This window comes from Anomaloglossus baeobatrachus, chromosome 6 (genome assembly GCF_048569485.1).
Source record: "Anomaloglossus baeobatrachus isolate aAnoBae1 chromosome 6, aAnoBae1.hap1, whole genome shotgun sequence".
NCBI classification, from domain to species: Eukaryota; Metazoa; Chordata; class Amphibia; order Anura; family Aromobatidae; genus Anomaloglossus; species Anomaloglossus baeobatrachus.
The window spans coordinates 111,215,309-111,241,061 of NC_134358.1; the positions used below are offsets into that span (position 1 = coordinate 111,215,309).

At 45.9% G+C, this 25,753-nt stretch overlaps 1 protein-coding gene across 5 annotated transcripts in view; it reads left to right on the forward strand.

Moving 5' to 3' along the window:
• Positions 1-21,231: 21,231 nt before the first annotated feature.
• The window catches only part of STAU2 (staufen double-stranded RNA binding protein 2), a 403,856-nt gene continuing 399,334 nt past the window's right edge, over positions 21,232-25,753 (forward strand). For 4 of the 5 annotated variants that reach the window (XM_075353165.1, XM_075353168.1, XM_075353167.1 and 1 more), the window contains exon 1: positions 21,232-21,338. The gene's annotated coding sequence lies outside the window, so the exon portion shown is untranslated. Of the gene's footprint in view, positions 21,339-21,415; positions 21,439-25,753 lie in introns of those variants that run through there. The other variant, XM_075353166.1, reaches the window with a different exon arrangement.

The window sequence follows — 25,753 nt, forward strand, 5'->3', positions numbered from 1 at the left end:
TACGCAACTAAGCTCTTCCCTTAATTTGTTGAAATCAGTTTTCCCAAAGCTCCAGGTTTTTGCATGTCCCCTTTGAAATGTTCTATTGCATATTACATTGAAACTTACCATATGATTGCTGCCGCTCAACTGCTCCCGGACCTGTACATCTGAAGTTATATCTAGTCTATTTTGCAGGAGCAGATCCAGTAAATTACCTCCCCTGGCGGGTTCAGCTATCGAGAGATGTAATTGTCTTGAATTGTAGATAAGAACTTGCAGCTATAACACAACCAGAATATTCTACTGTATGTTCCACTGAATGTCTGGATAGTTGAAATCCCCCATAATAAGGACCCGATTATTATTATTTGCTGTCTTTCCATTTGTTGCAGCATTTCACCCTCTACCTGTTCAGGTAATTATTAGGCTTACAGCAAACTCCAGTTATCAGCTTTCCATTATTGCCCTCCCTGTGTACATTTACCAATACTGACTCTACATTGTTGCAGCTCCCCCAATGTTGTCGTTGAGCACAGGTCTTAAAAATACACACCCTTCCCCCTTTTTTTGTCTTTCCTGTCCTTTCAGAATGTGGTGCAACCTTTGTCTGGAAGCTGGATCATCTTTTTCTATTCAATGACTGAATCATGCTTATTTTAATGCAGTGTCACCTGAGGCCCCATAGATCACGAGAATCCAATATTGACTTTTGGCCTTGTTTGTTAAGCACATGGATTTGATATTACGTACTGTAGATGGTAGGATGTTCAAAGTGTTTGCAACTTTACATTGACGACTATTTTTCCATAATTTTTAGAAGCAGTTGTTCACAGACTGGGGCCATCATTGCTCCTGAGAGATTCTACCTCTCTAACATGCCTTCTATACACAGTAATGTAGCTTAGTTGACAATTGACCCTCGATCTGTTTTGTATTAGTACCACGTACTTTTTCAGACCTTTATTAACCCTGACCCAACTTTTTTTTTAAATGTTTTGCTGCCATCAATTTCTAAATAAGATTTTTTCAAATGAAATGGAAAATGTATAACGTTCAACCTCTGATCTTTGTTCTATCTTCTGTTGTGAATAAAATATGGCAGTAAGAGATTTCCAAATCATTCCACTCTTGTTTTCTCTACATTTTATACAATGTCTCAACTTTTTTCGAATTGGGGTTGTAAATTTGCAATACATATTCAGTGAATATGCCACAAATGACCGAGGTAGGAAAACCCCTTTCAAGGTTTCCAAGATCTTTTGCACATAGCTGCATCCTGCTCTGGATATACAGTATTTTTGCTGTGAAACAAATGCTAATAATATGCACACCTACCAACAGTAAAATTCAGAACATTTACACGACAAAAAGTGTCTATACAGAGAGTTGGTTTATCCAAAGAAACAGGAAAAAGGGAGTAGCACTCACCGTCCTTATAAATAAAAAAATTGATTCTTTATTGTGCATTCATCTTAAAAAAAATAAACAAACTGGGTAGCTGGAACAGAGAACAGATGACGGCTGTTTCGTGTGCCTCGGCACATTTCAACAGGTCCCTACAGCTGTTTTGTGTCCTTTGGTACACTTCAAAAGGTCCCTATGGCCGTTCCGTGTTTTTCGGCACACTTCAACAGGTCCCTACGGCCGTTTCGTGTGCCTCAGCACATGTCAACAGGTCCTTACGGCTGTTTCATGTACCTCGGCACACTTCAACAGGTCCCTCTTTGAAGAGGGACCTGTTTCGTGTGCTCCCGCACACGAAACGGCCGTCGTATGTTCTCTGTTCCAGCTATTCCCGATTTTTCATTATTTATTTTTTTTTTAAGATGAATGCACAATAAAGAATCAATTTTTTATTTATAAGGACGGTGAGTGTTACTTCTTTTTCCTGTTTCCATGGATTTTGAATTTATATGGTTCTGGATTTTAGCACCTAGGAGTCCTGAAGAGTCCGTGGGGATGTTTGTTTTACCATTAACCACCTGCATGTGAGTAGTGCCGGATAGCCTTATGGATGTTTGACTACAGAGATTTGGTTTATACTGGGTTGTTTATGGTCAATTAGCTTTAGGTGCTCCGGTACCACCCAGGAACACTCCACTAATGGCAACTCTTGGGTTCCAAACCCCAGCATTTTCACAGACTATTTTGCAGAACTATCTATAAACTGATACTGTTGGCTTTGCCTTTTTCGATGTGAAAAGTGTGCTGGAAGTAATGGGTCCCTAGTACTCTGTTTTGTCATGTGTGCAATCGTGGTATTTCTTTGTGAGTTTTGATCATTGGCAGCATTTTCTGGAGCTTTTGAATCCTGCTTCTTCCATCATTATATTCTGTATTCAAATACTCCCCTTAGGCCACGTCCACACGTTGAGCATTTGGTGACTTTTTTAAGTAATTATAAGCCAAAGCCATGAGGGGAACAATTAGAGAAAAAGTATAATAGAAACACAGGCACCATTTCTGCATTTTTTTACCCACTATTGCTATTGGCTTACAAATACTGTAAAAACTCACTAGATACTCAATGTGCGCACATAGCCTTAGGGAGACTTACTAGTGTTGACAAAATGCTTCTAACTTGTTGCATCCTTGCTCTTATTTATTAGGGGAGCCATGTATTGATCAGTAATAGTTTTCATTTGAGCCACTTCTATTGATTGAGAATTTGTGCACGTCTCGCTCACGCCTTATACATTTGATGGGAGTATAGTGTCCTCATGTGGCTACATTTATATCTATTTGTGCAACAGTGTTTTTGCTCTCCTTGTGTTTCCTCTGCGATTCTGATTTTTATATACAGTATATATATATATATATATATATATATTATTTTTTTTTTAAATACAATCTTATTTTATTCTGTTGATCTAGCAGAAGTAGTTGTATGTCTTTTTGGATTTATGTTGCACATTTTCTTTGGGCAAGGTACTGAACTGGTTAAAAAGAGCTTTCTTGGTTCCAACAAATGATTTTTTTTAGCTGCTTTTTTCTTATTCTGATTTCATCTTTACTAAAATACAATGTAATCCTAACTGCTATATGCCAATAGAATAAAATGCGGCATGTGAAATTAAAGGGAATCTGTCACCACTTAATGCGGACATACAGTTAGGTCCAGAAATATTTGGACAGTGACACAATTTTCGCGAGTTGGGCTCTGCATGCCACCACATTGGATTTGAAATGAAACCTCTACAACAGAATTCAAGTGCAGATTGTAACGTTTAATTTGAAGGTTTGAACAAAAATATCTGATAGAAATTGTAGGAATTGTACACATTTTTTTACAAACACTCCACATTTTAGGAGGTCAAAAGTAATTGGACAAATAAACCAAACCCAAACAAAATATTTTTATTTTCAATATTTTGTTGCGAATCCTTTGGAGGCAATCACTGCCTTAAGTCTGGAACCCATGGACATCACCAAACGCTGGGTTTCCTCCTTCTTAATGCTTTGCCAGGCCTTTACAGCCGCAGCCTTCAGGTCTTGCTTGTTTGTGGGTCTTTCCGTCTTAAGTCTGGATTTGAGCAAGTGAAATGCATGCTCAATTGGGTTAAGATCTGGTGATTGACTTGGCCATTGCAGAATGTTCCACTTTTTTGCACTCATGAACTCCTGGGTAGCTTTGGCTGTATGCTTGGGGTCATTGTCCATCTGTACTATGAAGCGCCATCCGATCAACTTTGCGGCATTTGGCTGAATCTGGGCTGAAAGTATATCCCGGTACACTTCAGAATTCATCCGGCTACTCTTGTCTGCTGTTATGTCATCAATAAACACAAGTGACCCAGTGCCATTGAAAGCCATGCATGCCCATGCCATCACGTTGCTTCCACCATGTTTTACAGAGGATGTGGTGTGCCTTGGATCATGTGCCGTTCCCTTTCTTCTCCAAACTTTTTTCTTCCCATCATTCTGGTACAGGTTGATCTTTGTCTCATCTGTCCATAGAATACTTTTCCAGAACTGAGCTGGCTTCATGAGGTGTTTTTCAGCAAATTTAACTCTGGCCTGTCTATTTTTGGAATTGATGAATGGTTTGCATCTAGATGTGAACCCTTTGTATTTACTTTCATGGAGTCTTCTCTTTACAGTTGACTTAGAGACAGATACACCTACTTCACTGAGAGTGTTCTGGACTTCAGTTGATGTTGTGAACGGGTTCTTCTTCACCAAAGAAAGTATGCGGCGATCATCCACCACTGTTTTCATCCGTGGACGCCCAGGCCTTTTTGAGTTCCCAAGCTCACCAGTCAATTCCTTTTTTCTCAGAATGTACCCGACTGTTGATTTTGCTACTCCAAGCATGTCTGCTATCTCTCTGATGGATTTTTTCTTTTTTTTCAGCCTCAGGATGTTCTGCTTCACCTCAATTGAGAGTTCCTTAGACCGCATGTTGTCTGGTCACAGCAACAGCTTCTAAATGCAAAACCACACACCTGTAATCAACCCCAGACCTTTTAACTACTTCATTGATTACAGGTTAACGAGGGAGACGCCTTCAGAGCTAATTGCAGCCCTTAGAGTCCCTTGTCCAATTACTTTTGGTCCCTTGAAAAAGAGGAGGCTATGCATTACAGAGCTATGATTCCTAAACCCTTTCTCCGATTTGGATGTGAAAACTCTCATATTGCAGCTGGGAGTGTGCACTTTCAGCCCATATTATATATATAATTGTATTTCTGAACATGTTTTTGTAAACAGCTAAAATAACAAAACTTGTGTCACTGTCCAAATATTTCTGGACCTAACTGTACATGTAATAGGATACTGACAATAGTCTTGCTTCATAGCAGACGCTTTGTTGTTGAAATATCTTTTATTGCTTAATGTTAATGAGTTCTTTAAGGCTATGGGGCGGATGCTGCCCAGAAGATAGCCCTGCATCAGCCCTTCATTAGCATCATTTTCACCTCCTAGTAGTGTCACGGTCTGCCTGTGATGTGTAGTTCCTGCTCTGAAATCCTATATCTACACTCTAAAAGTTAAAAGGAAGCAAAATAGAGATTAAAACAGGACAGTTATACTTAGCAAGTCTCCCGTGCGGCTGTGGCACTACTTTGAGTTTGCTCATTAAACCTCATGCATATACACTGCTTCTTCCATCCTCTGTGACAGCGTCTGTGATAGTTTGCAATCAGAATGTCGGCGTGTCGGCATTGATGATTGGTTGTGGACTGTAAAAATAAATAATTGGAAAAAATGACATTGGGTCCCCTGTATATTGATACCCAGCACCACAGAGAAAGTAGACTGCTATAGGCTGCAGACCTGAGGGACCTCATGCAGATTTTTTTTTATCATTTCAATTTTAAAAACGGCGTGCAGTCCCCCCAAATTTTGATACCCAGCCAAGTTAAAGCAGACAGCTGGGGACTGCAATCATCAGGCTGGGGAGGCTCATCGTTAATGGGCCCATCAGCTGAAAAATAGCTCCTGCAACCTCCCCGTAATTGTCACATCCATTAGATGCTACAATTCCCGCACTTTACCCAGCTCATCCTGATTGCCCTGGTGCGGTTTGATGCGGTTTCAGTGCGTTTTTTTTACAAGAGATTCAGGATTGTCTGCACCCAAATAAACAATGTATATATATTGCCTAATCCGATAATCCAGCATTGAGTCTAATGACTTTACCGGAGGTGAGGTCAATGAGTTCACCAGAGGACAGGTCAACTAGGTCATACCTGAGATACTGTGGGAACCACCAGCTGTGACCTCAGGTGAACTAATTAAGCTCAATACCGGATTACCGGATTAGGCAATGTGTGCATGTTGAGTATTTGGGTGCAGAAATTTCTGAACCAAATCTGCATCACCTGAAAAAAAAGCACCAAAACAGCAGTTTTGATGCAGTGTCTGTGTTTTTTTCTGCCAGGAGATGCAGATTTGGTGCAAAAATGTCTGTAACCAAATACTAATCATGTGCACATAGCTTAATCTGTTAATCCGGCATTGACTTCAATGACTTCACGTGAGGTCAATGAGTTCACTTCAGGTCAGTTCACCTGAAGGCACAGCTGGGGTACCGTGGGAACCTCCAGCTGTAAACTCAGGTGAACTCACTGACATCACCGCTCACAGCTGCAGCTCAGTCAGTGTGTCCCTGATAACAATCAAAACGACTGCTGAAACACCATTGTAAATGTGAACAGGGTGCTAGCCAAAAAATACATAATCCATATGAAGTGAAAGCTGCACACCAAATTCAGAGAAATATGAACAAGCATAACTGCTTTAGCATACATAAGTTATTAAAAATACAACTAGCCATATGAAAAATTGAAAAACTTTTTTAAAAGTGACATTGCATAACTGCTGAGGATCATTTGAAACCCCCCCAGATATTTAGCTAATGTATTGATCAATTCATTACTGCCCCATGACCAACTTCACGGTAATCTCTTATTTATGGGGTCCCTAACCAAATGTTACCTCTATATGCGGTTAAAACCTGCTTGTGTGCATGGGTACCTAACCAAATGTTACCTCTATGTGCGGTTGAAACCTACTGTGTATGGGAAGCAAGGGATCTGGCTATATAGGAAGTTGAATAATCATGGCTAAAGGGCGGGACTGGGTTCTCAGACAGAAAAAAACTGCATAACAATCAAAAAGACTGCTGGAACACCATTGTAAATGTGAACAGGGTGCTAGCCAAAAAATACATAATCCATTTTGGCTAGCACCCTGTTCACATTTACAATGGTGTTCCAGCAGTCTTTTTGATTGTTATGCAGTGATTTGGTTGAGACCTCTATAATTGACAAGACATGGAAGAAGAGAACCATCTTGTTTCTTTACATATAAAAATCCGACTCCGTCCAGTGAGTAGAACTTTTCGATGAATCCCCATGCTAGGATTTCCTTAATGTATTCGGACATGGCTAGGATATCTGCCTGAGACAGAGGGTAGATACAGCCACGGGGAGGAGTGCAATAAAGAATAAGGTTGGTGGGCCTATGAGGTGGAAGACTCTCAGCCTCCTTCTTGACGAAGATGTCTGCGTAGGCCCAGTTGGCGGACGCCAGGCCCGGAAGATTTGAGGGTGTCGCAGGTGTCCAAGCAGGTTAAATGGCAACAAGACTTTTTTTTGTGACAGGCGAGACTCCCCCTCAGCACATCTCTGGATCTCCAGTCTAAAACCGGTTCATGGTTCTGAAGCCACGGCAGGCCCAATAACAGTGCATGTGACATTCCCAGTAGTACGTGTAAAGCGATTCTCTCAGTGTGCAGCATTCCTACCCGAAGATCAACTTGCTCAGTGACGAACTGGATAGCCTCAAACAGAGGCATTCCACCCACAAACAACACTGCAATGGGAGCTGGAAGTTGAAGGTCAAGAATCCGATAGAATCCACAATGTCCTGCTGTATAATGTTCCTGGTGGAACCAGAGTCTACCAGAGTCTAGTAGGGCCAACTCAGTGAATCGGTTGTTGATACTTATTATGGACACAGGTATATATATACTGTATGTACGTATGTATATATATATATATATATATATATATATATATATATACAGTGCCTACAAGTAGTCTTCAACCCCCTGCAGATTTAGCAGGTTTGATAAGATGCAAATAAGTTAGAGCCTGCAAACTTCAAACAAGAGCAGGATTTATTAACAGATGCATAAATCTTACAAACCAACAAGTTATGTTGCTCAGTTAAATTTTAATACATTTTCAACATAAAAGTGTGGGTCAATTATTATTCAACCCCTAGGTTTAATATTTTGTGGAATAACCCTTGTTTGCAATTACAGCTAATAATCGTCTTTTATAAGACCTGATCAGGCTGGCACAGGTCTCTGGAGTTATCTTGGCCCACTCCTCCATGCAGACCTTCTCCAAGTTATCTAGGTTCTTTGGGTGTCTCATGTGGACTTTAATCTTGAGCTCCTTCCACAAGTTTTCAATTGGGTTAAGGTCAGGAGACTGACTAGGCCACTGCAACACCTTCATTTTTTCCCTCTTGAACCAGGCCTTGGTTTTCTTGGCTGTGTGCTTTGGGTCGTTGTCTTGTTGGAAGATGAAATGACGACCCATCTTAAGATCCTTGATGGAGGAGCGGAGATTCTTGGCCAAAATCTCCAGGTAGGCCGTGCTATCCATCTTGCCATGGATGAGGACCAGATGGCCAGGCCCCTTGGCTGAGAAACAGCCCCACAGCATGATGCTGCCACCACCATGCTTGACTGTAGGGATGGTATTCTTGGGGTCATATGCAGTGCCATCCAGTCTCCAAACGTCACATGTGTGGTTGGCACCAAAGATCTCGATCTTGGTCTCATCAGACCAGAGAACCTTGAACCAGTCTGTCTCAGAGTCCTCCAAGTGATCATGAGCAAACTGTAGATGAGCCTTGACATGACGCTTTGAAAGTAAAGGTACCTTACGGGCTCGTCTGGAACGGAGACCATTGCGGTGGAGTACGTTACTTATGGTATTGACTGAAACCAATGTCCCCACTGCCATGAGATCTTCCCGGAGCTACTTCCTTGTTGTCCTTGGGTTAGCCTTGACTCTTCAGATATATATATATAGGGATGAAGAGGATTTGCTCACATCTAAGGTGGTATCTTCTATAGAGCCAAGGCTGAGCAGTTTCTCGGCTTTCTTGGACAGAAGCAGATCAGGTGTGTAGGACTTCTGCAATAGAAGCACTCCTCTCTGGTGTGACGGACCAGATGTATTTGGTCCTCGTTAATGGCCTTGGAAAGAGTCGCAGAGATGGCAGGTTGTGGTATGATGGGTCTCTGGAATGAAGGAGCCAGGTGCAATAATATTTTCTCTTGGCTCGTCTCTCTGGATTGGGCTTGGAACCGGTGGTCAATGCAGATAGCCAGTGACATCTTGTTGTCCAGAGAAGATGGCACATTTTAACCAGCCAGCTCGTCCTTAATCCTACCAGACAATCCTTCCCTGGGCTTCGCTATTCCAACCCAGTTTGGAGGGCAGGGTGAGGAAATGGACCACATACTGGGCTATGGCGAGACTCCCTTGGCGGAGTCTAAGGAGTCAGGATGGCGCTGAGAACCCCCTGCATAGTTGGGAATTGCTGTCAAACAGTGGAGGAGATGACAGATGAGGACCAGAACTTGTAACCAGAATTGCTGCCGGAGCAGGGGCCACAGCTAGTACCGCTGTAGATGGAAAGAATGCTTGAAAATGGGTATCCAGTAACCGTATATGAGTCAGAATCTGGTCCTGTTGTTCTTGCTGCCAAACCACCTCTTGCTGCAGGCCAGTAAGCAGGACAGCACTGGAGCCAGCGGGATCCATGGCCTGGTGAAATTGTAATGGTCACAGGTGCGAGCAGGGAGTGGACCCACTGGGCCACAGCACACAGAATACTTAAGGGGCTTGACTATGTTCAAACCAGGTTTTCCTCAGAGCCTCTAATGGTGAGTGTTGCACTGCAGGTAGAAACCACGTGCCACATACGGAGTCTGGTGCTGCGACAGCTGACCCCAGGGATATGGACACGGACAGTCTCCGATGAGACAGGTGGCGCCGGGACGGCTCATGTGGCAGGCTCAGCCAATGGTATATAGCAGACTTGACCAATAGGGTATGAAGCGGCAGCAGCTGGGATAGCAGACTTCACCGATGGGGTACAATGCTGCACCGGCCAGTATAGCAGACTTGACCATTATGGTACAATGCAGCAGCAGCCGGTATAGGAGACTTGGCCGACAGGTACAATGCAGCAGCAGCCGGTATAGCAGACTTGGCTGATAGGGTACAATGCAGCAGTGGCCAGTATAGCAGGTTTAGCCAGAGTGGTTAGATTCAGCAGCAGGGGATGCACCAGGTACTAGAACACAAACAGTTATTAGCGATATGGAACACTTTTTAAACTCGTAATATGGGCATACAGGTAACAGGATTCTGACAACAGTCTTACCTATATGCCTCAGAGCAGATGCTTTGTTGTTGAAATATTATCTTTTATTGCTTTATGCTAACATGTTCTTCCAGGCTATGGGGCGGATGCTGCTCGGAAGATAGTCCTGTTTCCATACTTCATTAGCATTGTTTTTGTCACCTAGTAGCATCAGTCTGCCAGTGATGTGTAGTTCCTACTCTGAAACTCTGTGTCTGCACACTACAAGTTAAAAGGAAGCAAAATAGAGATTAAAAGAGGACAGTTTCACTTAGCGAGTCTCCTGTGTGGCTGTCTCACTACTTCCGGGTCCACTCATTAACCCCTATGCATATTCACTGCTTTCCCCGCCCGCCCTCTGTAACAGCATCTGTGATTGGTTGCAGTCAGACTGCCGGCATGTCAGCATCTGTGATTGGTTGTGGAGTGTAAAAATAAATAACTAATTGGAAAAAGTGATGTAGGGTCCCCTGTATTTTGATACCCAGCACAGATAAAGCAGAAGGCTACAGGCTGCTTCCCCCAGCTGTATTATCTTGGCTTTATATCAAAATACGAGGGACCTCGTACAGCTTTTTTAAAAATAATTTTTAAAAAATGGCGTGCGATTCCCCCTTAATTTTTATAAGCAGCCAAGATAAAGCCGACAGCTGGAGGCTGGTATTCTCAGGCTGGGGAAGCCCATAGTTATTGGGGCCCCCAGTCTGAAATAAGCAGCCCCCAGGCATCCCACTGCACTCGCCCCGGAGTTGTCACATCCTCTTTCTCCAATTTATTAACCCCCAATACATCCTTGCAGGTCCAACGTAGTCCACATGAGGTCCCACAACGATGCCGTCACTGCTACCTCTGAGGTTGTAGTGCGCGGTCACAATAGAAAACATAATTATTCACTGTGGCCATCAGGGACACACTCCATATGAAGTGAAAGCTGCACACCAAATTCAGAGAAATATGAACAAGCATAACTGCTTTAGCATACATAAGTAATTAAAAATACAACTAGCCATATGAAAAATTGAAAAAAAATTTTAAAAGTGACATTGCATAACTGCTGAGGATCATTTGAAACCCCCCCAGATATTTAGCTAATGTATTGATCAATTCATTACTGCCCCATGACCAACTTCACGGTAATCTCTTATTTATGGGGTCCCTAACCAAATGTTACCTCTATATGCGGTTAAAACCTGCTTGTGTGCATGGGTACCTAACCAAATGTTACCTTTATGTGCAGTTGAAACCTGCTGTGTATGGGAAGCAAGGGACCTGGCTATATAGGAAGTTGAATAATCATGGCTAAAGGGCGGAACTGGGTTCTCAGACAGAAAAAAACTGCATAACAATCAAAAAGACTGCTGGAACACCATTGTAAATGTGAACAGGGTGCTAGCTAAAAAATACATAATCCATATGAAGTGAAAGCTGTACACCAAATTCAGAGAAATATGCAAGCATAACTGCTTTAGCATACATAAGGGCAGTCATGCTCTATGACACTCGCTGTAACAGGACAGGGATGTACTGTAGCAGAGCTGAATTGCAGTGGGATCTCGTGTGGATTACTTCAGACCTGCAGGGGTGTTTGCGGGTTAATAAAGTGGTGAAAGAGGGTGCTTTTTGTATTTTATTCCAAATAAAGGATTTTCGCGGGGTTTTGTTTATTTACTTTCACTTACAGATTAGTGATGGGGCGGGGTCTCAGACAACTGCCATCACTAATCTAGGACTTAGTGGCAGCTGTGGGCTGCCATTAACGCCTTATTATTACCCCAATTGCCACCGCATCAGGGCAATGGGAAGAGCAGGGTTCAGCGTCAGAATTGGCACGTCGTATGGATACGCCACTTCTGGGACGGCTGTGGGCTGCTATTGTTAGGTTGGAAAGTGCTAAATAAAGATGGCCCTTCCCACCATAATAATATCAGCCACCAGTTGTCTGCTGTACCTTGGCTAGTTTTAGAAAAATGGTGGGGACCCCATGTTTTCTTTTTTAAAAAGTAGATCAAATAATTAAAAAAAAAAAAAAAAACATGGTGGGGACACCACGTTTTTATTTTTTGTTTTATTTTTTTTAAGTAAATCATATAGTAAAAAACCCCCAAAAATAAATAAATAAAAAAGTGTGGGATCCCCTCTATTTTTCATAACCAGCCAAGGTACAGCAGACAGCTGAGGGTTGCAGCCTGCAACTGCTGCTGTTCCTGTGCTAGATATGAAAAATGGGGGGGACCCATGTCATTTTTTTTTACTCCCCAAAAAATGTAAAAAAACAAACGCTGTACAAGCTAGCTATCGTTCTATCAAACTATTCTGTTATTTCTTTCTGTTTTTTCTTATCTATTCTATATGTTCTATCTATCTAATCTATTTTTTCTATCTATCCATTTATTCTAGCTATTCATCAATTATCCTATCCTATCATATTTTATTTCTTCTTTAAAAAACGCATTACCAAAAATGCGGCAAAAATGCATCATCATTAGGGTATGTGCGCATGTTGCGTTCTGCCTTGACAAATATTCTGCAGCGTTTTGTCACTGCATGTGCATTTCAAAACACAGCCAAAACGCTGCGTTTTGGATGCATTTTGAATGCAGTTTGGATGCGTTCTGGATGCTTGCTCTGCCATAGACAAGAGTGGGAAAAGCATAAAACGCACAAAAGAAGTGACATGTTGCTTTTTAGAACGCAGCGATTTGGCATCCAAAACGCTGCGTTTCAAAATGCAACATGCGCATGGATTTGCTTAATTGTCATAGACTTTTCTGGTGACGCAGAACGCATGCGTTTTGTGCTGCAGTTTAAAACGCTGCGTAAACGCATGAAAAAAAAACAACGTGCGCACACAGCCTTACAAGCGTTTTTTTTTTACATTTCGAGGCTCTCTGTGACAAGGTGCAGTTTTGGTTGCAGTTTTGGCTGCAGTTAAAACTGCAGCGTGTGCATATAGCCTATAGCATATGTTGTTCCTGACACTGCAATACCAAATATGTCTAGTTTTTTGTTACATTTATTTTTTACATAAAAAATATTCCAATAAATATTTATATTTTTTTTGTTTATTTTGAGATTTTATTAAAAATATTTTTACCATTTATTTTTTTCACTATATTTAACTTTTTTTTTACTTTACTTTTCTTCCCTCTGATCATTCATATAACCCACTGCAATGCTTGATCACTGCAGTGGATTAGATCAGTCAGTGCTGCACTCGCCAATTCCTTTCAACAGTGAATGTTTTAAGGTGTTCCGAGAATATTTTTGGGGTGTTCCTTGGGTTATTCCAGGGTTGGAACTGAAATATCCATGTTTGCAGTGAAGGTTAAGATGTAGACAGCGGTGGATACATTAGTGGAAGACAGAGCCACCGCCTTCCATTAATCAGCATGTGAGACAGCAGACATGATGGCGTCACATTGTGAAGCCCCGCAGGTGTTGTGTCGGTGCATTACCTTCAGGGACTCCACGTTGCTGGATCTCCGTCACTGGTAGGAAATCTTCTTGTTGATCGTGACGCCACTCTCAGTATTGCGGCCAGTAGGGACCGCCACTGCAGGTTGAGGGTCGCCTGGGGTTGATGGTGTGTGCAGTTAGATGTAGTAGCCTCCTGAGAGTGAGGCAAGCCCCAGGGCCCTTTGTAAAGCTGTAGTACCACAAGTCGCAGAATGACCACACAGGCAGAGTGTCTTTCAGGGTTTTTACTCACTTTTGATGGCAGGGTGAGTAACCCGGGCGTAGCTAGGATGAACCAGGTGGAACCAGGTATCCTTCAGGCTGACTTTATGAGGGTGACTACTGACTCGCCTTCCTTAGCCCTTGGTGGTTTGGGGTAACCCCGACTTTGAGTCCCTATGGGGGTCACCCAGGGAAGATGCTCCAAGCCTCTCTCCCCTTCTTGTTTTGCCGTGTGCTTGTTCCCCGGACCAGGCCACTCCAGCCTCTTGCCTCCTATGACCTATGGGCCCTAACTTGTGGTTACGTGGCTGCGGCTTTTGGTTGTTGTGGTGTGGGCTGTAAGAGCCCCACACCGGCAGGTTTAGCAGAAGAAAGTTGAATCTATCCCCGCTTCGGGATCTGCCGCCCGGTTGGGCCTGGTGCTCTCTAGAAGTCTCCGTACTTCCCACTCCGTGCACTCTCTAGCTGAAGCTGGCTTTCAGGCAGCACTTCTAGTTGACCGTTCTCCCCCGTCTGTAGTCACTGCGCGGGCGCTGTTAGACAGCAACAGCCCCACAGGTCTGCTCCTCACTGAGCCCTATGGAGTTCTGCTCTAACCGACTCACTGGTGGGTTTTTCCATCTCTGCTCTTTCTGCTGACATCTCCTCAGTCCGAGCTCCAAGCTCTAACTAACTCCTCCTATCTCTCTTTCCTTCCCCACTTGTGTCTGCCTACGCCACCTAGCAACCAGACTCTCTTACCACACCCCTTGAGAGGAGATGGAAGCTCTCACCCCCTCCACTATTCCAGTGAAGGCGTAGGCTCTGCCCCCTCCTGGGTTCCCCAGGGGTCCTCTCTTAGGTACATGTGTGAGGCCTGATCACTATGCGCCTGTGTTCCACACCCCAGCCAGCCATCTGGATTACCTGTATTGTACTGTCCCCAGCATGGGTGCAGTACTCAGTGGTGCCTGACCAGGTCAGGGGCGCCACATTCCCCCTTAGTTATCACCAGCACGTCCTCGGGCTGCAAGACAACATTTTAAAATGCATAAAACATTAAAACATGTAAAACATTTAAAAGCACCAGGTATCAGACATCACCTCCCTCCACCCACAAGTCCGTTAACCCACCCAAAACCCTCTCACGTTGGCCGCGGCTTCAGCCACTTCTGGCAGGATGTATAGGCGGCTTTCATGGGCTGGTGGTTTCAGGGTATACCTGGCCTGGTGGATCCGCGCCGTCAGCCTCTTCTGGCAGGATGCAGAGGCGGACTCCACAGTTGGTGCTGACCAGGTACCCTCTTTGTGGTGGTGAGCCAAGGCCCCATAAACAGGCGTGCTCTCTGGTCGCAGGTGAGCCAAGGCCCTTTTCTACGGACGGGCCCCCCTGGTTGCAGACGAGCCAAGCCCCTAAACAGGCTGGCCCTGGTGGTGGTGCCACTGGTGTAACTATTTACACTGCGAGAGTTTGTGGCTATAGCAAGTTCATAGCCTTAAGTTTGTTTCTCACAATAGTTTTTGTGGGCGCATTTCTTAAACGTTGCAAAACAAAACTTTTCAAAACTGATCAAAACAGTAACTTCTCTTCTTACTTTCCTTTACTTTACTCCTCTTTTTCACTAGGGCGAGGGCACGTTGGGCACTGGCACCTGTGACTTTCCTGCTCTTTGTCTCTTTCTTCATCTGTGGTTGCCTCATCTATAGGTTCTGTGTCTTTCCTTTCTTGGTCTGCATCTGATTCCTTTTCTGTATCTGTTTCTTTATCTCTGTCTTGTCTTTCTTGTCTTTCTTGTCTTTCTTGTCTTTCTTGTCTTTCTTGTCTTTCTTGTCTTTCTTGTCTTTCTTGTCTTTCTTGTCTTGGACATGGTGCTACATCGAGCGCATACAATCCCCTTTCACCTTCATGCAGAGTGAACTGTACTGCTTCTCCAATTTTCAAATTTCTGCCGGAATGTCCTCTGGGCAGGTGGGCTTGAACATCTCTCCTGTTAACAAATATGCCCTCTTTTATTCCTTTCGCTACAATGAAGCCGTATCCACTTTTCAGGTTGAAGTCCTCTACTATTCCTCTGTAAAGGGGTCCTCTAGCCTGGGCTTTGGACCTTCTTAGGCACCTTTTCTCCTCCAGATCTCTGGCTGTAACCTCTTTCTGTTCTGGGGACTGTGGTGTCGGAGGACGCTTTGATCTGCTGCGCCGTGTCTTGCGGGCTGGGTTCATGCCTGCAGGCTCCCAGGTGAGGTCTTTGGGCTGATCTTCGTCTGCTGACGGTGTCAAGTCTTCCTCCTCCCAGCGGGAATAGGGCAGCATCTCCGGCTCTGGGTAGGGGTCTGCTGCGGCTGGCGTCGGAGTTAGCCCTTCTGCTTCCTGGCCTCCTCTCCCCCTTAGTTCTTCCTGGCACTCCTCTGGTGGCAGGACTGGGGATGGACTTTCTTCTGCTGGCCCGGGTGGGGGACTCTCCGGCGCGGCTGCAGGGGTTGCCTGAATCTCCTCAGGGGTGCATGGGGGGCGCAGGTACAGATCCACCAACCACTGGGGAAACTTGGCTTCCATGTCAGCCCTCATCTGCCAGTATTCTTCCTCCAGCGTGGGCTTCCTATCAGAGACCTCCGTGGATTGGGGAGCGGTATCAGCTCTGGCCTTGCAGGCCGGGGTAAATGGTATGTCTCTTTTATCTTGGCGGGCCGCGCCCTGTATGGCGGCGGCCTGGTCTTGGCGGGCCGGGCAGGGCATCGCTGCGGCGGCCTGGTCTGTGCGGGCCGGGCAGGGCATCGCTGCGGCGGCCTGGTCTGTGCGGGCCGGGCAGGGCATCGCTGCGGCGGCCTGGTCTGTGCGGGCCGGGCAGGGCATCGCTGCGGTGATCGGAGCTTGGCGGGCCGCACCCGGCGGGGCTGCGGCCTGGTTCAGCATATCACTTGCGGCGCGGACGAGCGTCGCTGCTGCGTTGGGGTCTTGGCGGGCTGGGTTCAGCAGGGTGGCAGCCTGGGTCAGCGTCACACCTGCAGCACGGATGAGCACTGCCGTGGTGGTCGGAGCCCTGCGGGACAGGCGGGGCATCGCTGCAGCGGCCTGGGCTTGGCGGGCTGCTTCTAGCGTGGCTGCGGCCTGGTCCAGCATCGCCGCGCCGGGCGCCTCTTCGGGGACCGCGGGCGTGGCTGCAGGGGTCGGGGCACTCGCGCTGGCCGGGGCATCACTTGACTCACCCACCGGTGGCAGCATCGGGGTCTGCGTCGTCGCCGCTCGGTCTGACATGCGTCGCGCGGCTCCCTCCTCGTAGGTCCGCACCGCCGCAGCCATCCCCAGGAACTCCGCGTACTCTTCTCTGACCTGCTCTATGACCCGGGTCTCCAGTCGATCACAGAACTGGGCCAGCTCCCGATACCACCAGGCAGCGGAGCCTGGTTCTGGGTTCCTGCTGTCAGACGCCATTCCTTCTGCGCCGTCTTCCGCACGATCTCCCAGCGGTGGCCTCGTCGCTGCCTCCTGTAGCAAGCTGTCCAGCTTCTGTTCTGCCTCTTTCAGCAGCTTCTCTCCCAGCAGCAGGCTTGTGGCTCCCTTTCTGTTCCGCCGTTTCTCGACGCTTCCACTCTCATAGCTGGCAAGGTCAGAACTCTGCAGAGGATCTCTGGGTAGCCACACCTCTTCGTGGGCGGTAACTTCTTCCAGCGCGGGCTGCTGTTGTTTTTCAGCGCGCTTTTCATGGTGGCAATATGGCGGCGCTTCCAATTTTTCAAGCGGACCGCCCAGGCACATGGTCACCTGTCTGGACAGGTCTAGTCCTTATCCTGTTCGTGACGCCAGATGTGAAGCCCCGCAGGTGTTGTGTCGGTGCATTACCTTCAGGGACTCCACGTTGCTGGATCTCCGTCACTGGTAGGAAATCTTCTTGTTGATCGTGACGCCACTCTCAGTATTGCGGCCAGTAGGGACCGCCACTGCAGGTTGAGGGTCGCCTGGGGTTGATGGTGTGTGCAGTTAGATGTAGTAGCCTCCTGAGAGTGAGGCAAGCCCCAGGGCCCTTTGTAAAGCTGTAGTACCACAAGTCGCAGAATGACCACACAGGCAGAGTGTCTTTCAGGGTTTTTACTCACTTTTGATGGCAGGGTGAGTAACCCGGGCGTAGCTAGGATGAACCAGGTGGAACCAGGTATCCTTCAGGCTGACTTTATGAGGGTGACTACTGACTCGCCTTCCTTAGCCCTTGGTGGTTTGGGGTAACCCCGACTTTGAGTCCCTATGGGGGTCACCCAGGGAAGATGCTCCAAGCCTCTCTCCCCTTCTTGTTTTGCCGTGTGCTTGTTCCCCGGACCAGGCCACTCCAGCCTCTTGCCTCCTATGACCTATGGGCCCTAACTTGTGGTTACGTGGCTGCGGCTTTTGGTTGTTGTGGTGTGGGCTGTAAGAGCCCCACACCGGCAGGTTTAGCAGAAGAAAGTTGAATCTATCCCCGCTTCGGGATCTGCCGCCCGGTTGGGCCTGGTGCTCTCTAGAAGTCTCCGTACTTCCCACTCCGTGCACTCTCTAGCTGAAGCTGGCTTTCAGGCAGCACTTCTAGTTGACCGTTCTCCCCCGTCTGTAGTCACTGCGCGGGCGCTGTTAGACAGCAACAGCCCCACAGGTCTGCTCCTCACTGAGCCCTATGGAGTTCTGCTCTAACCGACTCACTGGTGGGTTTTTCCATCTCTGCTCTTTCTGCTGACATCTCCTCAGTCCGAGCTCCAAGCTCTAACTAACTCCTCCTATCTCTCTTTCCTTCCCCACTTGTGTCTGCCTACGCCACCTAGCAACCAGACTCTCTTACCACACCCCTTGAGAGGAGATGGAAGCTCTCACCCCCTCCACTATTCCAGTGAAGGCGTAGGCTCTGCCCCCTCCTGGGTTCCCCAGGGGTCCTCTCTTAGGTACATGTGTGAGGCCTGATCACTATGCGCCTGTGTTCCACACCCCAGCCAGCCATCTGGATTACCTGTATTGTACTGTCCCCAGCATGGGTGCAGTACTCAGTGGTGCCTGACCAGGTCAGGGGCGCCACAACATCATAGCGTGTGTTGTATGGAGAGTCAGTTCACCAGAGTCACGAGCAGAGTGACAGGGAAATGGGAGGTATGTGCTCTTTTCTTCATATGTGTACAAGATGTTTGTATGTACAGTATATAGGAGGCTACGTGGGAGCTCATACTGTATAGAGTAGGCTATGTAAGGGCTTGTACTGTATATAGGATGGCTATGTGGGTGGTCATACTGTGCATAGGGGGTTATGTGTGGGCTCATACTGCATATACAGAGGTTATATGAGGGCTCAAACTGTATGGGGTGCTATGTGGTTGATCATACTGTATATAGGATAAAAGGGGCTATATGAGGGCTTCTATTCTATGTAGAGATACTGTGGGGGATCATACTGTACATAGGGGTTATATGAGGGCTGACGCTGTATAGAGAGAGGCAATGTGGGGGTTCATACTGTATATAGGGGTTATGTGAGGGTTGACACTGTATAGAGAGAGGCAATGTGGGGGTTCATACTGTATATAGGGGTTATGTGAGGGCTGACACTGTATAGAGAGAGGCAATGTGGGAGTTCATACTGTATATAGGGGTTATGTGAGGGCTGACACGGTATAGAAAGGCTATGTGGGGGCTCACTGTATCTATGAGGTTATGTGAGGGCTGACACTGTATAGAGAGAGGCAATGTGGGGATTCATACTGTATATAGGGGTTATGTGAGGGTTGACACTGTATAGAGAGAGGCAATGTGGGGGTTCATACTGTATATAGGGGTTATGTGAGGGCTGACACTGTATAGAGAGGCAATGTGGGGGCTCATACTGTACATAGGGGTTATATGAGGGCTGACACTGTATAGAGAGAGGCAATGTGGGGATTCATACTGTATATAGGGGTTATGTGAGGGCTGACACTGTATAGAGAGAGGCAATGTGGGGGTTCATACTGTATATAGGGGTTATGTGAGGGCTGACATGGTATAGAAAGGCTATGTGGGGGCTCATACTGTACATAGGGGTTATATGAGGGCTGACACTGTATACAGAGAGGCAATGTGGGGGTTCATACTGTATATAGGGGTTATGTGAGGGCTGACACGGTATAGAAAGGCTATGTGGGGGCTCATACTGTACATAGGGGTTATATGAGGGCTGACGCTATACAGAGAGGCAATGTGGGGGTTCATACTGTATATAGGGGGTTATGTGTGGGCTTGCACTGTATACAGAGAGGCCTTGTGAGGGTTCACACTGTAGGTAGAGTTTATGTGTGGGTTCATACTGTATATAGGGGTTATGTGGGGGCTCATTGTATATAGAGAGGCTATGTGGGGGCCTACACTCAGGCTTTGAGAAATAGTCATGCACTACATTCTAATCAAAGAAGCAGGCAGCTGTGAAACAACTACTGAAGGCAGAACTGAGGAAGATGGCGCAGGAACAAGCTAAGGAGGAGGAGGCTGCACACAAAGGGGGAGGACATAACAACCAAAGGAGGAGACAGCTGCAAGGCCACTATTCTACAGTCTTTTCATGGCTCCTTCTCCACTTCTGCTATGCGCTGAGCCAAGAATTGGAGGCGCCTGTGACTGTCCTAAGACACACTAATAGGTTGTCTTACTAAGAAATTGTGCCTGGTTTATTGATGTGGGGAGATTAGATTGTGATCCCTCTGGGCCCAGTGACTGATGTGTGATTACAGTCTGTGTACAGTTCTATAGAATATTTTGGCACGACATGAAGACGACCTCTCACTTTCCATAAATATGTACATTTGTACCAGGTGGAAATGTCACTGTTCTCCTGAATCTGGTGTTGTCTTTCTTTTAATCCTGTGCCTCTCCATTCCTGAGATATGGCCCAGTCTTCCCTGTATATAAAATGAATGTTTACGCCAAGTGGGCGTGGTCAAATAGCTTGTAGACCACACCCAGTTGACTAACAGGAACAAAATAAATCCAAAGTTGAACTCAGTAGTACAGCGGCATTTACACCGGGTAAAGAAAATACATATTTATGTAAAGTGGCAAGTTCTCTTTAAGAGATGGTAAAATACAGAACAGGGCAGGCTGTGACTTGTAGTTCACATCTGCTTTAGAGTCCAGGGTGCACACGTGATGTCCTCACAGTTTACTTTCTCAGGGTCTCTGAACCTGTCAGAAGACTAGTGACTAATGTCCTGCAGATAAGGGGAATGTTACAGCACAGAAGTGATGTGTGTCCTCCCCACGCCCGCACTGCACATGTACATAAAGCAGGTTACAGCGTTATTTAGCCCACTATTGCTGAATCCTGGGACTGCTTTCTGTGCTTCCAGCAACTTCTTCCCTCCTCCTTCCTCCTCTTTCCTTTATCCTACTGCTTCTGTGCTTGGCTTCCTAGATCACCACCAATTATTCTATTGCACTACCGAGCCTGACCACGCGGTGTCGCCAGCGATGTGAATAATGGCTGCTTTTCAGTGCCGACGAGCGTGAGGGCGGTGGACGAAACCACTGCACAGACAGGAGGAGACATTTCCGTTATACTACCAAAATCACCCCTGAACCCCACCGTGTAAGATCGTCTAGTAAGGTGCAGCCACAATAAATTCTCCAGAGGTCTCTATTCTCTCTAATGTTCAGTGTAAGCCGTACTGCTGAAGTATGTAATACAGATGTGCTGCAGCCTCCCCTTCACCGCCACTTGGATTGCACGGCCGCTGTCAGGGGAGGGGGCGGTGCGCGGACGCTCATTCTCTTTAGTGTTTGTCAATGTTGGAGGTGTGAGCGCAGCCCGGCCCGGGACAGCCAGGTAACTGCAGCACGATGGGAGGCTGGCGATAGTCGTGACAGGTGACATGCTGGTGTGTGCAGCCGGGCAGCTCATCCCGGGTATCAGCGCCCCCAGCCTGGTGCGTGCATCATCACTGGGCTCAGGTACCCAGTGCATCATAGGCACATGCCTGGGGATGGGAATGGCAAGTGTCCTGGGCTGTGCAATACGTATGGGTGGATAGAAATGTATATGCATATGTGTGTATATAGATACACATGTGTGCTGGGTTGTGTGTCTGTCTCCCTTCTGGGTTGTGCAGTGTGTGTGTGTGTGTATATAATATATATATACACACACACATGCAGGGCAGACATATCATTGGTCCAACATACACAGTGTATGTATGTAAAATATATATAATATATTAGTGTGTGCGTGTCTCCCTTCTGTGCAGTGTGTGTGTATGTATGTGTGTGTATATATATATATATATATATATATATATATATTTACACACACGTCTGCTGGGTTGTGCAGAGTGTGTGTGTGTGTGTGTGTGTGTGTGTATGTGTGTATATATATATATATATATATATATATATTACACAGCATGCATCATGGGTCCAACATACACAGTATATGTATGTAAAATTATTTATATTATATAATATATATATATATATATATATATATATATACACACACACTGCACAGCACGTGTGTTATATATCTCAGAAGAGAGAGACACATATAATATATATAATATATATGTGTGTGTGTGTGTGTGTGTGTGTCTCTCCTGAGATATATAACACACGTGCTGTGCAGTGTGTGTGTGTATGTGTGTATATATATATATATATATATATATATATATATAATCTATATATATATATATATCTCTCGCTTCTGAGATATATAACACACGTGCTGTGCATGTATGTATGTAATATATTATATATATATATATATATATATATATATATATTATTATTATTATTATTATTTATTATTATAGCGCCATTTATTCCATGGCGCTTTACAAGTGAAAGAGGGTATACGTACAACAATCATTAACAGTACAAGACAGACTGGTATAGGAGGAGAGAGGACCCTGCCCGCGAGGGCTCACAGTCTACAGGGAATGGGTGATGGTACAATAGGTGAGGACAGAGCTGGTTGCGCAGTGGTCTACTGGGCTGAAGGCTATTGTAGGTTGTAGGCTTGTTGGAAGAGGTGGGTCTTGAGGTTCCTCTTGAAGCTTTCCACGGTCGTGGAGAGTCTGATGTGCTGAGGTAGAGCGTTCCAGAGTATGGGGGATGCACGGGAGAAATCTTGTACACGATTGTGGGAAGAGGAGATAAGAGAGGAGCAGAGAAGGAGATCTTGTGAGGATCTAAGGTTGCGTGCAGGTAGGTACCGGGAGACTAGGTCACAGATGTAGGGAGGAGACAGGTTGTGCATGGCTTTGTATGTCATGGTTAATGTTTTGAACTGGAGTCGTTGGGTGATGGGAAGCCAGTGAAGGGATTGGCAGAGTGGCGAGGCTGGGGAGTAGCGAGGGGAGAGGTGGATTAAGCGGGCTGCAGAGTTTAGGATAGATTGGAGGGGTGCAAGAGTGTTGGAAGGGAGGCCAGAGAGCAGGAGGTTGCAGTAGTCGAGGCGGGAGATGATGAGGGCATGCACTAATGTTTTTGCAGATTCTTGGTTAAGAAAAGCACGGATCCGGGAGATATTTTTGAGTTGTAATCGGCATGAGGTGAAGAGGGCTTGGATGTGTGGCTTGAAGGATAGAGCAGAGTCGAGGGTCACTCCAAGGCATATTACACAGCATACATCATGGGTCCAACATACACAGTATATGTATGTAAAATTATATATATATATATATATATATATATATAATAGCACAGCACGTGTGTTATATATCTCAGAAGAGAGACACACACACACACACACACACACACACACACACACACACACACACACACACACACTTTGTAGTCATGACCTGTGAGGATGTGGTCGGTCCCTATCCCAGTAGTCAGTGCGGTGTCTGGTATGACTGTGTTCACACTACTGTGACAGCCTCTGCTCAGCCGTTTCTGCAGTTTTGCTGGGGTGAATAGTGAAGCATGCAGTTACGTTTACAGCAAAACAAGAGCCCACCACAACAAAACTGCTCTGCAATGTGCTGGTTCCATGATGGTAGTCTGCCCCCTGCTCACTATCTTTGTCCCCCCCTTTCCACCAGTATACACATACTCTTCTCCACTCTCACAAGTCACAGGCTGCAGACCTGCTCTTCATAGTTGTTTTCTAAATGTGGTGCTAACACATCAAGCTGGAAAGTCAGCTGAGAACCACACAACCTGGGCCCACGTGCCACGTGTGGCTCCCAGCTACAGCTCCTGTTCTATAATGGGGAGGTGGGCAGTAAGTATCAGAATGTGAGAGGGGGGTGATGTGATTGCATGAAACAAGCTAGACCGCTGTTTTGTGTATTGCTCTGTTCATTTCTCATGTAATGCACTATATGGACTGAAGTGTTAGGAATAGTGATCAGCGAGCACTACCATGCTCAGGTACTCGTAATGAGAAGTTGGGTGCTTGGATGGGTGCGACTCTAGTATCTGAGTATAATGGAAGTCAATGGGGGAGGGGCGGGGGACTCAAGCATTTTTCTGGAAGATTTCCCAGAAAAGTGTTCTAGCCCCCATTGACTTCCATTATACTCGGGTACTTGAGTTGTGCCCATCCAAGCGTCCAAATGCTCTTAATGAGACCTGAGCATGGTAGTGCTCGCTCATCACTAATTAGGGCACATTACACCTACAGGAGCTTTTATGACACCACATTCTTCATCCATAGATATTAAAGGGAACCTATCAAGTGGATAAATGTTATTAACCTGCAGATATGGGGTTAATAGCATTCTGAACAAGCCAAGTGCCTGCACAAGAAACCCTGCTGCCAGGAGGCAATGGATTTCAATCCTCCCAGCAGCGTTCTGGTTTCAGTCACTGGGGTGGTGCCGGCTCGGGTTCAGCCACTGCTCTGTGTATGGAGAATGGCGGCTGTAACCGCCCCTGTACTGACTGACAGCTGGTTAGTGTAGGGGGCGTGGTAACAGCCGCCGCTATCCATACATACAGTGCTGGCCAAAAGTATTGGCACTCCTGCAATTCTGTCAGATAATACTCAGTTTCTTCTTGAAAATGATTGCAATCACAAATTCTTTGGTATTATTATCTTCATTTATTTTGCTTGCCATGAAAAAAACACAAGAGAATGAAACAAAAATCAAATCATTGATCATTTCACATAAAACTCCAAAAATGGGCCAGACAAAAGTATTGACACCCTTAGCCTAATACTTTGTTGCACAACCTTTAGCCAAAATAACTGGGAACAACCGCTTCCGGTAACCATCAATGAGTTTCTTACAATGCTCTGCAGGAATTTTAGACCATTCTTGTTTGGCAAACTGCTCCAGGTCCCTGAGATTTGAAGGCGCCTTCTCCAAACTGCCATTTTCAGATCTCTCCACAGGTGTTCTATGGGGTTCAGGTCTGGACTCATTGCTGGCCACTTTAGTAGTCTCCAGTGCTTTCTCTCATTTTCTATTGCTTTTTGAAGTGTGTTTTGGGTCATTGTCTTGCTGGAAGACCCATGACCTCTGAGGGAGACCCAGCTTTCTCACACTGGGCCCTACATTATGCTGCAAAATTGTTGGTAGTCTTCAGACTTCATAATGCCATGCACACGGTCAAGCAGTCCAGTGCCAGAGGCAGCAAAGAAACCCCAAAACATCAGGGAACCTCCGCCATGTTTGACTGTAAGGACCGTGTTCTTTTCTTCGTGTACCTCTTTTTCCTGTAAACTCTATGTTGATGGCTTTTTCCAAAAAGCTCTACTTTTGTCTCATCTGACCAGAGAACATTCTTCCAAAACGTTTTAGGCTTTCTCAAGTAAGTTTTGGCAAACTCCAGCCTGGCTTTTTTATGTCTCGGGGTAAGAAGTGGGGTCTTCCTGGGTATCCTACCATACAGTCCCTTTTCATTCAGACGCCGATGGATAGTACGGGTCAACACTGTTGTACCCTCAGACTGAAGGGCAGCTTGAACTTGTTTGGATGTTAGTCGAGGTTCTTTATCCACCATCTGCACAATCTTGCGTTGAAATCTCTCGTCAATTTTTCTTTTCCTTCCACATCTAGGGAGGTTAGCCACAGTGCCATGGGCTTTAAACTTCTTGATGACACTGCGCACCGTAGACACAGGAACTTTCAGGTCTTTGCAGATGGACTTGTAGCCTTGAGATTGCTCATGCTTCCTCACAATTTGGATTCTCAAGTCCTCAGACAGTTCTTTGGTCTTCTTTCTTTTCCCCATGCTCAATGTGGTACACACAAGGACACAGGACAGAGGTTGAGTCAACTTTAATCCATA